Source organism: Diceros bicornis, chromosome 11, assembly GCF_020826845.1.
Source record: "Diceros bicornis minor isolate mBicDic1 chromosome 11, mDicBic1.mat.cur, whole genome shotgun sequence".
NCBI lineage: Eukaryota > Metazoa > Chordata > Mammalia > Perissodactyla > Rhinocerotidae > Diceros > Diceros bicornis.
In genome coordinates, this window is record NC_080750.1 from 57,235,525 (window position 1) to 57,253,461 (window position 17,937).

Sequence of the window (17,937 nt, forward strand, 5' to 3'; positions counted from 1 at the left end):
TTAAATAAAATGACTGCTATCTTTTGTAATGTAAGAATCTAGGAAGTAAATATTAAGGACAACTATGAGGAGGGCATGGATTCTAATTTTTATCTATCTTCTATTTTTTGTTTCTTTTCTTTTTCTTTTACCTACCTATTGCACACATGCACACGCACACACAAGCATATGTATACACCCACATGTACATATTTGGTCATTTCCCAGGTATCTAAGAACACTTATTCAGAGTCGCCCTCCCTGGAAGTGCACAGGGAGAAGAAGGCAGCTTTCTTTGCAGCTCCCATGAAATTCTCCACAGAATTTCCCCTTACGGGGCTATTATCAAGGAATATTTCTGGAAGTGTTGGGAATGCCCATTTTCCTTGCTCCCCACTTCAGGTACAAAATTTCTCTGCATTGTCTCAATACTGTCTCTGTCTGGCAGTTTTGAAAGCTTGCTGTCCACGTCACCATTCTACAGTCTCAGCACATCTGATGAGTAGGAAATCTCTTAATATCTTGTCAGCTAATACTTTGTGACTCCAAGGTACATCTTATAAATGAATGTATTATTCTTCCTAGTAGCATCTAGTTCTAGTATAATTTTGTACATACTTCTCTGTGCAGAAATATGCTTGGAAAAACATTGCTGTTAACGTTATTCTTTAAACAACAATATTTTCTGTTAACTTTCTACATTAACATCCTTTACACACGTATACAGAATCATCATAGTTCTGCATGCCAAAATTAGTTACTCATTAATTTGTTACATATAAAATAATCTTTAACTTATCATTTCAATAGTCATTATAATAAAGAATTCTGCTATCTTAACACACAGCCCAATACCTACTTAGCTTAAATACTACTAGATCCTTAAGGAAAACTGCCGTGATCTCTTTGGGTATACTGTAGGTTAGGTTTCCTCCCCTGTATTCTCAAATACTTTTTGCATATCTCTATGACTACAGTGTCCATATCTTTCACAATGGACTTTAAGTGTCTTGAAAACAGGTATACCTTTACAGCAACTCCAGACATGTGTTCATGAATGTTTAACAACCAGTTCTCTCCCAAAAAAGAGAGTATGCATGTGTATGTACATAAGTTTATTATGAATTTTACTGACATAAAGATTGTATAATATACAATGTAAAAATAATTAAATGTATAATGTTCTTTAATAATTCTGTATAGTCAGTTGATTCTCACAGAATACTTTTGTTTATTATTGCTGAACTTTTGTATCCATAGTCAACCTATCACTGCAATTGATGGGTGAGCATAGTTCTGACATGAATATTGGTTGATATTTTCATTTATGTTAATGAGCAAGATGAAAGTGAAATAACCAAGTCATATGTTGGGAATTCACTTGTTAGTCACTGATGTGAGCAACTTTGCTGAAATGCATGATAGTTTTGAATACTAGAAGTATATTTCTTCAAATTTTTGTGCTATTCACAGTGTAGCATACAACACAACACATTTTTAAGTTAAATCTGCATTATTAACATGTTATCCATTACTTTTTTATGTCTTGACAATCAACACAACAAAAAAATAAAACCCTGATTTATACTATTTGCTTATTTCTATGGTGTAAATACTCCCACCCTGACCTATTCCAAGTTACCAGTGTGACATCACTGAGAGCCGAGTTGGGAAGAGACATAGAGTAGCACACTACAATATTGCATTTCCGTCATACATATGCAATAGACATAAATAGCCTCAAAAGCATAGATTATAGTAAAATGATTGGAAATTATGAGCTTTGAATATTTATTAACTTTTAAAAAAATAAAATGTATTTAATTGTAAGTTTATATAATTTAATTTTTAATAATGTCTCCATTTAACAACTAGCTCTCAAAAATTTCTGAAAATTTAACAATTGATTCTTGCATGCTGGTGCGGGCTGGCTCCAGAACAGAGCTGACTGCTTCTCCATCTTGTTTTTTTGGTGCCTGGCACATAGCAGGCGATCAGAGAATATTTGTTGAGTGAACAAGTGATAACCTTACCTGATGTGCTCTGCCAATATTATTTTTAGTACACCAGTGACTCTTTGAAGCAGCATTACATTCACTACTCAAAAGGCTTCATGAATAAGTGAGTTTATTCTCTTTGACATGTTTTAAGCTTAGTGAAATTTATAACAGAATATGCCATGAGAGTTCTGTAGGAATAATTAATCACAGAATCCCATCACACCCGTACAAAACCCTTTCTGTGTTTAATGGACGGATGTTGTTGTGTTCAGGTCTTGTCTTGTATACGTTGATAAAAGTGTAAATTGTTGAAGCATGTTTTAGTGTCCTTTTGTTTTTGTGGTTTTATTTTTTTCTCTCCCATTAATGATCCTCTCCTCTCTCACTACTGAGGATCCTTAGGGGGCCTCTACACAGATTTGCATCCCAGGATTCTTAACCTAAGGCATTATTAGTAGTATTATCGTTAAAATAATATTTTTTCAATTCCGCATCAAAACTTAAATGTCAGTTTTGTCATCCTGTCAGCACACATACCTGATTTCCAAATTAAAGTTAATTGATGAGTTTAATAATAATAGTAATATAATAATAAATTTAATCCTAGATATGGTATATCTTTGAACAGAAGCCTTCTGGAAACAGTAGCTCAGCCTGAGTGGAGAGACCTGGTGGTGGGGATTTCTGGAGCTGTGGTAGAAAAAACTGAGGACCTGGAAGCATTGTGGGGCTCTTCTACCCCTACTCCAGCTTTTTGCTCTTCCCAGGCCCATTCTTGTGTAAGATCCACTAGTGCATTAATGTCAGTGCCCACTGCATGGTGGGAAACACCAACAAAGAGACACAGTAAAGTAAAAAGCAGCTTCAAGTTTTTAAACATATTTTCCTAAGACAAGAAATTTAATAAGGTTAAATGCTTCAATGATTTGAAAACAAGAGCATGAAACTAAATATTTAACAAGAAATAATATTTAAATGCTTAAGTTTATATTATGAGGAAGAGACAGTCCAAAGAAACAAAGGTAAAAGTACAAGGGTTAAAAGTGTCTGTGTGAAAAAAAGTGCGCGCGCGTGTGTGTGTGTGTGTGTGTACATGTGTGTGAGAAAGAGAAGAAGAGAGACAGAGATAGAGAAAGAGAGATCTTAACAGGGCATCTTGACGTTATTATGTACTTTCCTCAGCTTTGCTTTCATCTTTCTCTCTTATTGCACTCTCTTGGCTTCAGTGGCCTAATTCCTTTTAACATCTCCCAATTCTTGAGCTCCTTTCCTGGAGATTAAAAAAACCAAAATGCCCCTTGCCATAGTAACTGAAAATCAGCAGTTTTAATTGAGTCTACTTAAACACAGACATAGTCTCATCCAAGCCATCCATAACTTATAGTTGGAGTGTGTGTGTGTATGTGTGTGTAAAAGCACAAACTTTGGATTCAGATAGACTTGGGGTCACAATCTGATTTCTGGAATTTACTAGCTGTGCATAATTGGTCAAATATCTTAAATTCTGAGAACTTTAGTTTCTCTATATTTCAAATAAGGACAATAATATCTAATTCAAAGTACTGTGGAGAACGTTAAATAGTGTGTATAATGTCCTTAACACATATTATAAGGACCTGACAAAGGATTATTTTTGTTATTACCATGATTTTATTACTGTTGATAGAAGAACAGTTAAAAATATTTAATTTCAAGTAATTAACTTGCTTTTATTGCTGTTAATATAAGCACAAATGCAAATATGAGTGAAATGCACAAATGTAAAAAAGATGAATCTAATCAAAGAGTTAAAGAGAATTATTCTCATTAGGTGTCATTTTAGCAGGTAAGCGGTAAAAAGTCAGATAATCAAAGAGAAGCACTAGGATAGCCTTTAAATTGAAGTCAAAGTTCAATTTTTTTCAGTATCAAATCCATGGAAAGGGAGAGAATTGGACAACACTGGAGAATAGTGGTAGAAGATGTGCTTTTTCAAGTTGAAAATCTATTCTGACTTTTAGTATTCTAAAGTTAGACCTCTCCTCACTGGGATTTCATCCAGTGACATCTGGAGAAACATGAATTTTTTCTTTTGTCTCTAAAGACAAAATCTTGAAAGTATTTTAAAGTAGTTCAAAAAGCTCATTTGTCATGAACTAACTTTTTAGAAACAACTTTTCAGTGACATAAGTGACAATAAATCAGAAGCATACTGATTAAGCTTAGCCTGAAATGCCCGTGGGTTTAAAGATTAACAGGCAAGGAGATAGAAAGATACAGTTTAGACATTTCCAAAGGCAATGCATTTGGCCAATTATTTGAGTCACTAAACAAGACAAAGCACCTTGATTCTTTTGTGGTCCGTGATGCAATCACAAGTTATAAGATAAAAATAACTCCAGCATTGCTTTGTATATTTTCATTACAATTTTTGCATTTATTCTTAATGTTAAGATTATTAATTACAGTGACAAAATAAAAATCTAATCCAGCAATCATCCTATTACTAAATTTTAACTGTTTTAGTTAAGTGCAATGTTTGGTAATGAAAGACAATTTGGGAGTTGGGTATTATTAGAAATTTTTCCTGGCTTTGCATTTTTTTATAATTTGATATTCTTTCTCTTTTATTTACAATATAGTTAAATTTTCTCTTTGCTTTAGTAATAAGCTTACTTTGGCTTTCCCTAGAATCAGATGTATCTAGTAAGAGCAATAAAAATAATTAAAATGTATATATGTTAATGCATTATGAATAAAACATTCAGAACAAAATCTATCCATACATTAGCTAGGAATAGAAAGTTGAAACTACTGAAGTAAAATTAATGGGACTAATTCAATATAGAGTTAATGATTTCCTTTCTCTTTAACTTCAGTCTATAGAAGCAATTCAGTTGTTATATTGAAGATTAGTGGAATGAAGTAACAATATGGGCCGGATGATTACGCTAAGATGAGAAGAGAGAAAAAAGGCATAAATTATCCTGAGGTCAATAGGTATAGGTGACTTGTGACCTTGAGTACATTTCAAACTGGGTCACAGCAGTTACCTTTTAAACACCACTATACTGGCAACTACAGGAGTGACAGTTGAACTTCCTTCCTTTGAGAGAGATCGAAACAAATCATTAACTGCTAATCAAATTTTTACAAATAGCCAAGGTAATGGCCAACATGGTTTTGTGAAGCCTTAGTAAAGTCTAACTAATCTGATTTCATGATAGAATAACAAATCAAATAAATGAGGAAAAAGAGTTGAAAGTGTTTTGACTGGAAGCCAATATTTTACAGAGAGATATCAACTCAGTTACTATTTAAATTATAGAATCCTAGCAGTTAACCTATATCTTCAATCATCTTTAACTAGACTAGAAATAGGTACCCTTATTTATTTCCCAGTTCGTATTAGTCCCATTTTACATAAACAAGCAGAATCCTGTTTACTGCCTTTTTCATGTGACCAAATTTCACGATTTAATTTTTCCCAATGAGTGCCCAGCATAAACCAAATGGTTAATTGATTAATTTAATACATATTTATTGGATGCCAATGCATTATTAGTCACTGTGCCAGGCTCTGGGTACACAACTTTGAGCTAGATACCTACGATGCCTGCCCTTATGCTGTGCATATATTAGTTGAGATGATAAACAATTAAACATACAATAACTAGCCACAGTTGCAGAAGGGTCCTTATGAGTACTAGGCAGGAGCACCTAAATTAGTGTTAGTGGGGATGCCAGGAGACGGTTCAGAGAGAGCTTTCTGGAGGAAGTAGTACATAAACTGAGACGTAAAGGATAAGTAGGAGTTTTTCAACGCAATGGAGACAACGGCACAGCAGAGGCAACAGCATGATGATATATGAGCAAGAGAGAGAAGGGCGAGGACTAATTCAGAAACTGGAAGAAAATTAATCCCTAGAGCCTGGTGTGAGGACAAGAGGCGAAATTGAGACTGGAGAGGTAGGTGATGAAGAGCCTGGTAAGTCATTCTAAGAAATGAGACTTCACACTAATGCCAATAGGAAGCTATTACAAGATTCAAAGCAGGGAACTAACATGATCATAATTGTGTTATGTAAATGGAGATATTAAAATGATAATTTTCTGTTTGTGTTTTTGCTGAAGTCTTGAGACTATAAGTGCCAAATACTGTGAGGGGTAGACTGCCTGAGGAGGATTTGCAAAGGGTGTCTCAGATGAGGGATTTTTCGACCTTTAACTGAACATCAACCTCTAGACTATAAAAGAGAGTGGAGTCGCTGAGATACAGAGGTGAGAGATCTGAGAGACGATTTATGTGGAAAGAATCAGTGTTCTATGAGGAGATGTGTCACCTCTCCTGCTGTGAGGGGTGGGGTTCCAAGGGGTTCATTCAGTAACTTAATATTTGTCCCCCACAGCTTGCGGGACACAAGCCTGAGAAAGATAAAGAATGAGATCTTGGCTGCCGCAGCCTGTTAAGAGCAAAGTAGAAGCTGTGGTGTGCTTAGGGTGGTAGCAAGTCCATGTGTCTTTTTCCTATTAATCTGATGTGTGTGTATGGGGAGGGTGGGAGTAGTGAGCTGGAGATCAAACAATCGAGCAAACTTGGAGTTGTTTTTCTTAGAGGTACTTTATCCAAGGTGATGCCCTTACAGGGACCATTCACTGAAAGGCAGAGACTGAAGGGGCAGATTTAAGTGGCCCTGCAGAGAGTGTATCACCCGTGCCTGTGAATCAGAGGTGGAGAGTTCTCCTAAAGGGCTTGTCTCAGCAAACCCCACTGGATTAGTCAGTGTTCTCTGGAGAAAGAGAACCAATAGGGTGTGTGTGTGTGTGAGTGTGTGTGTGTGTGTGTGTGTGTGTGTGTGTGTGTGTGTGTGTGTGTGTACTTTAAGGAACTGATTTATGAGATTGTGGAAACTGGCAAGTCCAAAATCTTTAGGGTAGGCTGGCAGGCTGGAGACCCAGGGAAGAGTTGATGTTGCAGCTCAAGTCTGAAGATAGTGTGGAGACAGAATTCCCTCTTCCTCAGAGAGTGTCAGTCTTTTTTCTCTTAACGCCTTCAACTAATTGGACGAGACCTACCCCCATTATGGAGGGTAATGTGCTTCACTCAAAGTCTCCTGACTTAAATGTTGATCTCGTCTAAAAAATACCTTCACAGCAACACCTAGACTAGTGTTTGACCAAATATCCATGTGCTTTGACCTAGTCAAGTTGACACATAAATTTAACCATCACATCCACAATCGACTGTAAATCCCTTTTTCAGCCATAGAAATGTAGATGTAAATGCACACATGTAAATGTACATGTAAAAGCCAATGTACTTGCAGTGCCAGTCAAGAGAAAGCTTTTCGGTCCCCTCCTTGACCTTTCATCTACTCCAACCTTGGAGATGTCAGAAACCACATAGCTAGCAGGGAGAAAAGCTGGTAGAGTCCTTTTCCCACTGCAGGCTTCCCACATGCAGAAGGCCAGGGCTGGATGAGAGGAAACATCTTTAAATTTCAGAGCTTTTATTATTTCCCTGAGATGGACATATTAATTACTAACTCTTTGGAGCTTTCTAAAGTGAGAGACAACAAGAGAGGGAGCCTGAGCTCCACAGAGCAGGGTTGTAGGAGCAATCGGGGAAAGACAAAGTTGCTTTATCTCTATCTGGAGTGTGCTGCACTTCCAACAAGCTGGTTCTAATTAGAAGAATGTTTCTGCCTGCCATGTGAGAATGATTTCAGCATCCCCTATTTTGATGCTTTGTTACTTAGGTGTATATGTGTTGGATTGTTGTATCTTCCTGGAGAATTGACCCCATTATCATTATGTAATGCTGCCCTTTATCCCTGATAATATTCTTGTTTGGTAGCCAGCTTTGTCTGAAATTAATATAACTACACCCACTTCCTTCTGAGTAGTGTTAGCATGATACATCTTTTCCATCCCTTTACCTTTAACCTATCTGAGTCTTTATATTTTAAGTGGGTTTCTTGTGGACAACATATAGTTGGTTCTCATTTTTTATCAACTCTTATAATCTCTATCTTTGAATTGGTGTATTTAGACCATTCACATTTAAATTAATTATTGATATCATTGGATTAATATCTACCATGTTTGTAACTGTGTTCTTTTTGTTGTACTTTTTTCTTTATTCATCCCTTTTTTTTCTCCCTCTTTCTCTGGTTTTAATTGAGTATTGTATATGATTCCATTTTATCTCGTCTGTTTGCATTTCAATAATATTCTCTTTTTAAATTTTTTTAGTACTTGCCCTGGAATTTGCAATACACAATTACAACTATTCTAAATCCAGCTTCAAATAACCAATACTGCTTCATGGCTAGTGTAATTTTCTTATAAGAGATTTCCCAATTCCTCCCTCTTATGACATTACTGTCATTAGTTCCTTATGTCTATACACTATAATCACTTATTGTTCCTATTACTTTAAACAAAAAACTATCTTTTAGATCAATTAAGAATAAGAAAAATAAAAGATTTCACTTTACCCTCATTTATTTATTCTCTGACACTCTTCCTTTCTTTATGTAGATCTTAGTTTCTGATCTATATCATTTTTATTCTTCCTAAGGATTTCTCTTTCAACATTGCTTGCGTCATAGGTTGGTTGGCAATGAATTTCTACAGCTTTTGTTTTTCTGTGAAAGTCTTTATTTTTTCTTCATTTTATAGGACAGTTTCATTGGATATAGAATTCTAGGTTATTGGGGTTTTTTTCTTACAACACTTGAAATAAATCACTCTATTCTCTCTTCCTTGCATGGTTGCTGATGAGAAGTTCTATTTATTACTTCTCTATTCATGTTCCTCTATAGGTTAGGTGTTTTTCTTTTCCTCTGGCTTCTTTCTAGATCTTGTCTTTGTCTATGGTTTTCTGTAGTTTAAATATGAAATGCTTAGGTATAGATATTTTTTGGAATTTATTCTGTTTAGTGTTCTCTTAGCTTCCTGGGTTGTTGGCTTGGCATTTGTCATTAATTTTGTCAAATTTTCAGCCATTATTTCTTCAAATATTCTTTTTGCTCTATTCTCTTTTTTCTCCTTCTAGTATTACAATTACGTGTATGTTAAACCTTTGAAATTGTCCCTCAGTTCTTGGATGGTCTTTTTTCTTTTCTTTTCTTTTTATCTTTGCATTTCAGTTTGAGAGTTTCTATTGACATATCCTCAAGATCATTTGTTCTTTCCTAGGCTATGTCCAATCTACTGACGAGTCCATTAAAACCATTGCATTCTTCATTTCTATTCCAGTGTTGTTGATTTCTAGAATTTTCTTTAGATTTTTTTCTTCGAATTTACATCTTGCTGCTTATATTACCCATATGTTCATACATGTTGTCTTCTTTTTCCAATTTGAATCCTTAACGTATTAATTGTTGTTATGTAAATTCCCCGTCTCATAATTCCAACATCTGTGTCATAGCTGAGTCTGATTCTGTTGCTTGTTTTGTCTCTTCTGGCCTTATAATTTTTTGTAGAAAGCTGGACATGATGTATTGGATAACAGGAACTGAGGAAAAGGCCTTTAATGTGAACGTTTATGTTAACCTGGCTAGGAGTTAGGCTGTGTCTAATGTTCAGTGTATTTATAAATGCTAGAGGTTTCAGATTTCTCTAGTGTTCTTGTTTTTGTATCCTTCCTAAACTGAGTCTGTATCTTGCAGCTCTTTCAGCTGTAATCCACTGTTCTAATACCAGAGCCCCATTGATGTGATGGTAAGGTGGGGACAGGGAGGAGAAGTATTCTGTAAACTTGCTCTTCAATCTCTATCTTTTAGTGGACCTATGTCCCTGATCTGTGACCATCATAAGTTTATTATAATTTTCTCTTTAGCTGTGTCTAAATCCATCCACTGAGCTTTTAATTTCATTTACTAGATTTCATTCTAGAAATGCAATTTGTTCTTTTTGCAAAATTTGTTGTTTTAAGCCTTTTATTTCTTGAATCATATTAAATATACTTTTAGTACATTCTTTGCAAATTGAATATCTAAAGGCTCTGTGGGTCCCTTTCTGTGTTTGTTTCTGCTTATTCTTGCTCATATATGAGTTTTCCTTGTGTGTTTTGTGATTTTTGACTATTAGTAGCTTTTTTTCCCTTAGAACTTTATATTTGTGAATTCTTTTAGGCTTGAGCTAAGATATGTTCTTCCAGAGGGAATTTTCTTTTGGCTTATCTGAAGTGCCTGTGAGTCTTAGCACTTTAAATTTTAAACTAAATTCTTGGCTTCACATTTTTCTTGTTAACTGAGTACTGTGAATTAGGCTGGAAAACTCACATGGTGAGTTCTTCTTTTATTAATTTTCAGGGAATATAAATCAGACACCCCTCCTCTCTCCACTCAGTATAAAGATTTGAGACAGATTTTATTTGTCTGTTTGTTTATTTATTTATCAAGTTTACTAAATGAAGAGCACTTTTATTTCTATTTTACTCTCATACTAAGTGTGAAGCTTTTGTGGTTCTCACTTTATATTGGAAAGCAACATATTATTTTCCCCATTTTGAGAGGCCTTTGGGCATTCTCTATTTCCACAACATACTGAAGCTTTAAATTCAGTAAACTTTAGCACATTTTTAACCTATCTGCACCTCTATCTTTACCTAAATCTTAGCCAGAATATTTCTTTCATGACTGCTCCTGGACACATTTATAAGGATATATTTGCATTTTGTCTACCAATTTAATTAGAAGGATTACTCTATTGGTCATAACGCCGAGAGAAGAAGTGGCAGCAGTGATTCTCTGTGGGCTGGAATTCTGATCTGTGCATTGCTTCTGTAAAGTTGGGTTACAGATCTGCCTCTCAAATGCAGATCTACTCTTGGGGTACTGATAAATTCACAGAACTAGATGTGCTTGTTTCTTTCTTTTGAAATGTTGACAAGATCTGTATATAATAGAGGAAACATGTGATGGATGAAACAGATATTACTTTTATCAATATCTTGGTTGAATTGCAGCCTGGCTATGAAAGATCTAAAATTTTGTTTTTGACAATCAATCCAAATTGATGATACTGATAGGATAATAAGCAGGATATTTATTTTCTTTGTCTTATTTTTTTCTCCAGTGGTCATTTTATATTTCTTTTTAACCATTATTTTTTGGGGGTTCTATTCATTATGTAAGAGTTTAGCTGACCTAAGACAATAAAACTCTTATATATCCTGAGTATTTCAGTGTGGCAGTACATCTCCTATCTTTGGAGGCAAGCTGCCACTTACCATTTATGTGATCTTGGACAACTTATAGACTTCTGTGTGCCTCCAATTCCTTATTGGTACAATGGGAATAAAAACAACACCTACCTCATAAGGTTGCAGTGGGTGTTCCTGGCTGGACCATAGTAAGCACCATATAAATGTTAGTCATGATGATGATGATGATGATGATGGTGATAATCATGATGATTCAGATGGATCTGGGAAAGTGGGATTGAAGAAGAAATGTTTACAAGTACAACTGTTAGCATAACCCTTTTCTTATGTTTCTTTGTCGTGGGTTTTATTTTCACTCAGAGTACTTATCTTCATCTTTTAAGATGTAAGTTACTACAGAACAAGTTAGAAGACCAGTTTTAACCCAAATATATTTTTTTAAATTTTAAAGCATTTGATTAGAATGAGAGCACTTTATTTTTTCCCTAACATGATCTTATTTCCAACTTTACCAGAGAATCATCACTGACTTGACTGCATTTGACGTTTTTTGAGAAGTCAGGCTAACCTGTCCATTTTCTCATAGTGGATAATAATGATAGTCCCTTTAAAAATCTTTCAACCACTTTCTAGGGATTAAGTCTAAGGCTTTACCATATAAGCTTTCTAAAAATATTGGCCTCAACCTCACTTTCTAGTTTAATTGTTTTCTACTTTGCATCTTGCAATCTAAGCTGTTCACTATTCTCTTAATGCACATGGTTTTTACATCTTTGTCTTTAAGGCTTTGTTCAAACTGTTCCCTCTGACAAGAATGCCCTGCTCTATATTCTTTCACTTCTAGATTGACTCCTCCTCTCTGCCTCCAGACTTGCTTCCTTGAATCCATTCTCCACACTGCAACAGGAGTGATCTTTGGAAAATGCAAATTGATCATGTCAGTCCCCTGTTTAAATCCCTTCCATAGCTGCTAGTTGCTGTAAGGACTAGAATTCAATATCTTTAATATGGTTTATAATATTTTCTTCATCTTTCTGGACTTTTCTTTGTTTAGCCTGCTTCTCAATGTGTGGAGTCACTCCAGCCCTTTTAGGTGCCCTTTCCTCTATTTCATATAGTCTCTCAGTTTCCTCCACATATCCTGGGCATGAGAAAACTTCTCTTCAGTTCATCCCTCAGATTTAGTGTTGTCACATAAAATACAGGACACCCATTTAAATTTGATTTTCATCTAAACAGCAAATAATTTGTTGTATAATATGTCCCAAATATTGCGTGGGATATACTTATACTAAAAAATATTTGTTGTTTTTCTGATATTCAAATTTACATGAGCATCCTGTATTTTTATTTGCTAAATCTAGCAACTCTACTCAGATTACAACTAAGACTTCTCTTAGAACAAAATCATGTGTTTTCTTGACATCCTGTATGGCTCCAACCACAGTATATTGAAATCATTGTCTATTTTTCTGTTCTACTAGGTAATTTTCTCTTTAGCGAAAAGGACCACATCTTTATCACTGTATTGTCTGTAGTCATTACTAGAGAACATAGTGCCTGGAACATAAAAGCCATTGAACAAAGATTTAGTGGATGAATGAATAGATGGATGGACAAATGAGTGAATGAATATGTTAGGACTTCTACCGAATACCTTTTCAATAGATTCTTCCCTGACATCCTCCCAAGCAAAACTATTTGGTAATTATCTCTGTGTTTTCATAAACTATTTGGTAATTATCTCTGTGTTTTCATAACACTTTTACATTTTCCTTTCATAGCTCTTATCACACGTGGTCCATGCATAACACTTGAAACTGTTTATTTACATGTCTGTACACCTTCCTACCTGGTAAGCATCAGCACTCAGGAGTTGTGTATTCATCATCTCACGGTGTACTTTCTGCCTTCCACATTGACTTGTTAATCACTGGTAGATCCTAAACAATGATTGTGATTTAAAGAAGGGGCATACAGTACACTCTTTGGAGAGGAAATGTTTAGCTGCATATAAATATGATATGCAGTCATTGACAAGAAATGTGCTTTTCAATGATATTAATAGGAAAATGGTGCCTGCCAGATCACCTCTTGGTTAATTTGCTCAAATCTGAATACCTTATTTTAAGAAAAGCCAGACTTGGTGGTCTGGTGGTTAAGATTTAGAGCTCTCACTGCGGCAGCCCAGGTTCATTTCCCTGTCAGGGAACCACACCACTCGTCTATCGGTTGTCACACTGTGGCAGCTGTGTGTTGCTGTAATGCTGAAAGCTATGCCACCGGTATTTCAAGTACCAGCAAGGTCACCCCTCATGGACAGGTTTCAGCAGACCTTCCAGACTAAGACTAGGAAGAAGGACCTGGCCAACCACTTCTGAAAAATTGGCCATGAAAACCACATGAACAGCAGTAGAGCATGGTCTGAAACAGCACTGGAAGGATGGCGCAAAAAGACCAGGCAGGATTCTGTCTGCTGTACACAGGGACGCTAGGAGTCAGAATCCATTTGACAGCACTAACAGCAATTTTAAGAAAGATGTAAATTGAAGATTATCCAGACAAAATTGCCCAAGGCAATAACAATAGCTCATATGGGCCAAATAGTGTGCTGTGTGATTTAAATGCATGATCTCAATTAAATTTCATAACTGCTTATGAAGTAGGCACTTGCCTTTGCATAGCTACATATTAAAGATGTGAAAATTAGATTTAGGGATGTCTCCAAGATCCTCTATGTACTAAATAGTGGAAAAATCTAAGTTTCCTTGCTAACCATGACCATGCTGTTTAAAAGATCCCACATCATATAATATGAGAAATGGTTGAAGGAAAAGAGCATATTTAGCATGAAGAGAAAAAAATGACAAATGTTGTCAGGTATTTGGACGATCAGACTTTTTGTGTCTTTCTAGAGAGCAGAATTAAGACCAATGGGAAACATATATGGCTAGATAAGAGTGGGAATTTTCTAACACCTAACTTATTCCATGGAGAGAATTTATTTAGAATTGGAATAATTGGATTTGGAATGAAGTTGGTTTGAGACTCTTCTCCAAAGAGTATTTTCCACATTCCTGGAAGATTTAGGGGGTGACATAGTAATGGGTGGGTCACAGAGGGAATTCAGAAGGTAGTTTACATTAACAGATTACATCGCACAGATATACAGATTTAAAAAATTGGATACTTTAAAGATGTTTGATTTTATGATTTTATATGTAAAGAGTTCCCTAGCTAAAACTTTATACATTTTTTTAAATTTCTATGGAACTGGTGGTAGCTGGGAAAAGATGACATTGTAAAGCTATAAGCATATTTAATCTCTGAGGTAAGAACTTAAATACCCACATTGGCCATTCTGTTTCATTGTTTATACTAACCATCAAAAAGGATCCTTTATCAAAGCAAAGTAAGCCTTCTTTTGTTCTTCGGGGACAATTTGAAGTAACTATTAACTTTAAGGAAGAGGTTTTAGATTGAGAAGGAGTGGTACATTTAGGATTCTACATGGTTGCGTACTGTTGAGACAGAACTCTGTCATCATAGGCTTTTCTGCTTATGAGGGAGAAGAATGTTTCTTTTTTTTCTGTGAATTTAGATTGTACTTTTCTCTAAAGAGTTGCTTGCTGTGTTTGTTCTTGTTTGAGGATTCCTTGACAGGAGATATGAAGTGGTGTTCTAGAAGGCTGAAGGAAGGAATTGTATTAGATTGAAGTAGTTGAAGTTCAACCTGTATTGTGCCAGGAATGACCTGCACGTGCCATTCTATATAGGTCTACAAAGAAGATGTTGTGGGACGTACTAATTTTGGAATATTATGTTCTGATGCGATTGTGCTTTTGGAGTCGCTAGGTAAGAGTGTGTATATGTGTCCTGATTTCCTTGAGTGGACTCTAAATTCCCACTGTCTATGATCCCATGATGAGGCAACTCCAGGGCCTAAGGCTGGGGCACTCTTTGGTCCTCGTTGTTGAGACCTGCTTCTAAGGATTAGATTTCCTTTAGGGCATTCTCATTGGTTGAGTTAAACTAGTCCCTTTCACAAAGAGCAGAGTGGAGACTGAAGTTCTAAATGTCCAAGTATGGAGGCACCTTCTCAAGGAAGATTGACTAGAGCCTTTGAGCCCTGAGAGTAGCATGTATACTGTCAGTTGTAAGTTACTGTGTTGTAATTCTCTCATGTAAATTAATGCAAGCTTAAAAAACATCTATCAAAAGTTACAAACTGTTTTCTTCTGTGATGGGAGAACTAAGAGAAAGGTCAGTGTCATGCCTTGAAATAATGATGAAGTGCAGGCAAAAATAATTCTCCCTTATAAACATCCCCTTCATCATCCTAGGACCGTGTACCAGTAATAGATTACCCTAGGATGGTGGGTATTTGAGAACTGCCACAGGTCATTCTGAGAGGGAAGAGCACAGAGAATATCAGGGAGGATCCTAAAGAAGCCAGAGTCAAAGCACAGACTAAAGGAAAAAAATCCATGAGATGCCACCATGTCTAGTGACTCATTAGGAAATACTAGGAGGCTATGGAGGCCACGAAAATGCTGCCATGAAAGTATTCTATTCAGATAGCCTGCTGCAGAGAGCAGAGCTGACTGGAGCCCCAGCTGCTGCCCATATAGGTCCACCACTGAGTTTATGCCGAAGCCATGATTCTCCCAGGGTGTTGTCAGCCATTGTTTAAGCGCAGTACGGGGACAAGTGCCAGCCTGTTCCTGTGATGCCCCGCTCCTCTACTGGATAACTTTAGCTAAAAGACTCTGCATTGGTCTGGCAAAAAGTTTTCTAAAATAGAGCTGCAGTCTGAGACTCTTCTAACCTAATCCTTCTTCCCCTCTCTCCTTTTATAAGGGTCAGACTAGCATCCTGCTCTGAAGGCTCTGCCTATCTACTTCTGCTCTCTCCCTTTTAACCTTCACAAGTGTTAATTCCCTGCTGAGGTCTTCTTGGAGGACCAGAACTAACACAGGGGTTGTGAGATATAGCAAAAATGGCAGATGTGGGCTGAAAACAATTGTAATTTTGATGTTCACATAAATGTGAAGTAATTGAGCTTGGACATTTTAGTTATATATGCAAGTGCGTGTTAAGCACATCAAATTAAAAAGTCATCTAAAAAAGAGAATCTGAGCTACTGCCAACTGGAAGAAATTGGGGAGAAATTGTGTGATATTGTGATTTATAATAATCTATAATATACAATAAGAAACATATTCGGTCTTCTTGTTTCTGGCACAGAACTCCTAAAACCCTTGGAATTTCCTAGGTGATGAAAGCCATAAAGTCGTCTTTTGTAATGTTAATAAGGTGACCTTTGGAAAACACAGAAGGATGGGGGCTGGTTGCCGGGAGAAACAACCATGTGATTAGAGAGTTGGAACTTTCAGTCCCCTCTCCTGACCTCCAGGGAGGGGATAAGGGTTGGAGGCTGAATCAATGGCCAGTGGAGGATGATTTAATCCACCATGCCTAGGTAATGAAGCCTCCATAAAACTCAAAAGGATGAGGTTCATTGAGCTTCCTGGTTGATGAACACGTGGAGATTCAGGAAGAGTTCCATGCTCAGAGAGGGCATAGAAGCACCAAGCCCTTTCCCCATACCTTGCCCTATGCATCCCTTCCCTCTGGCTGTACCTGAGTTATATCCTTTTATAATAAACTGGTAATCTAGTAAGTAAAATGCTTCTCTGAGTCCTGCGAACTGCTCTAGCAAATTAATCGAACCCAAGGTGGAAGGGTCATTGGAACCTCTGATCTATAGCCAGTTGGTCAGAGCACAGGTAAAAACCTGGACTTGAGATTGGCATCTGAAGTAGGAGAGGGGCAGCAGTCTTGAAAGACTGAGCCCTTAACCTGTAGGATCTGATGCTGTCTCCAGGTGATAGTGTCAGAATTGAGTTAAATTGTAGGACACCAAGCTGGTGTCGGAGACTTGCTTGGTGGTGTGGGGAAAAAATCCACACACGTTGGAATTGAAATTAGAATTATAGGTTGTTACTGAGACCATAAGAGTTGGTAGAGAAAGAGGAATATGCCTGAGGTAAAGACAAGCACTGGGTTGGGAGAAGAAAACATATGGAGATGCCAAACCTGGGAAGAAGGGTTGGCATAAGACAGGGTATAGATACAGAGAGTGTGACAATAGAGACGTAGGAAAAACAGCTGCAAGATGTGGTGAAGCATAGCATGCAGCAGAGAGCAAGAAAATGAAGAGGAAGAAAAATCTGGGACATGGATGCAAAAATATAGATTCCAGAAAAATTTCAGAAATAAAGGAAAAATTGTGGCTAAAGTATGCATAGTATAAGCCTGAAAGCTGTCTTCAGCTCACTTGCTTATTAATATAGACGGTGAAACTGAGGGATTTAATGATAAAGCACTTGAGGCAGGATTTCCATGGACGATGTAGGTCAAACAAGACAAAGGCCAGGATTAAGTTCAATATGAAGAAAATAAGGAGAATGAAGTGCTGTTATTACACGTGATCCCCTGATTCAACCTACTCTGAACTGTCTCTTCCTATCAGTGAAAGAAAAGAGTATAAGGAATTACCATTTGTATCAGAGACCTTACATTAGATTGACACAGCCTTCAGTTTAGTTACTCAGGTCTTTGCATACTTGCTGATATCAAACAGCAAGTAGAAAAAGTAAATTAAATAATTAAATATATACCCTTAGAAACAGCAAACACATGATTTTTAGGTATAAATGGATTACCTTGTGCAAAGGTAATGTTTTAATTAGATCTTGCTGTTTAAATAATTTCCCCCAGTGGTAGAGATGGACTTACACA